This window comes from Chrysochloris asiatica, unplaced genomic scaffold, assembly GCF_000296735.1.
Source record: "Chrysochloris asiatica unplaced genomic scaffold, ChrAsi1.0 scaffold00044, whole genome shotgun sequence".
Taxonomy (NCBI): domain Eukaryota; kingdom Metazoa; phylum Chordata; class Mammalia; order Afrosoricida; family Chrysochloridae; genus Chrysochloris; species Chrysochloris asiatica.
In genome coordinates, this window is record NW_006408562.1 from 10478258 (window position 1) to 10478872 (window position 615).

At 44.1% G+C, this 615-nt stretch overlaps 1 protein-coding gene across 1 annotated transcript in view; it reads right to left on the reverse strand.

Moving 5' to 3' along the window:
• Positions 1-615, reverse strand: part of LOC102810975 (high mobility group protein B2-like) — a 27883-nt gene that overhangs the window by 26714 nt on the left and 554 nt on the right. The window lies entirely within an intron of this gene.

Here is a 615-nt window from a genome sequence, read left to right on the forward strand (position 1 = left end):
ACCCTACAAAGGGTTTCCGAGGCTGTAAATCTTTACAGGAGCAGAAAGCCTCAACTTTCTCCCACGGAACCGCTGGTAGTTTCGAACTGCCGACCTTGAGGTTAGCAGCCCGATTTGTAACCACTACGCTACCAGAGCTCCTTGGTCACAAAGGAATAGGCTGTCTTAAATGATTGGTCCTCTCTCATTGCACGTTTCTCAAAGGGGTCAAATTTTGTCAAAACTGTGATACAGAATAATCTTTATCCTGTGCTAGCGTGGACCTGCAAAATTCCTTCCAGTAGTACAAACCTAAATCCTCAGCAGGGCATTGATGACACAGCCCCAAATCCCATCCACTCTTAGAGTTAGGGCGGCCGGATACAAAGCAGAATGAATTTCAATTTGAATCTCAGATCAGCATCAAATGATTTTTCAGTCTATGCATATCCTATGGTATATTTGTCTGGTAACTGTATTTGCTAAATCTGGCAAATAGTTTCAGCACACCCTCTGCAATACTTTGTGTTCATTTGCTTCTAGTGCTAGCTAGTCTCACAGAGTCCTAGTGTGGTGCTGTAGGATAAACACTGTACTGCAAGGTCGTTTGAATCGCAAAGCTGGCGGTTCAAACTC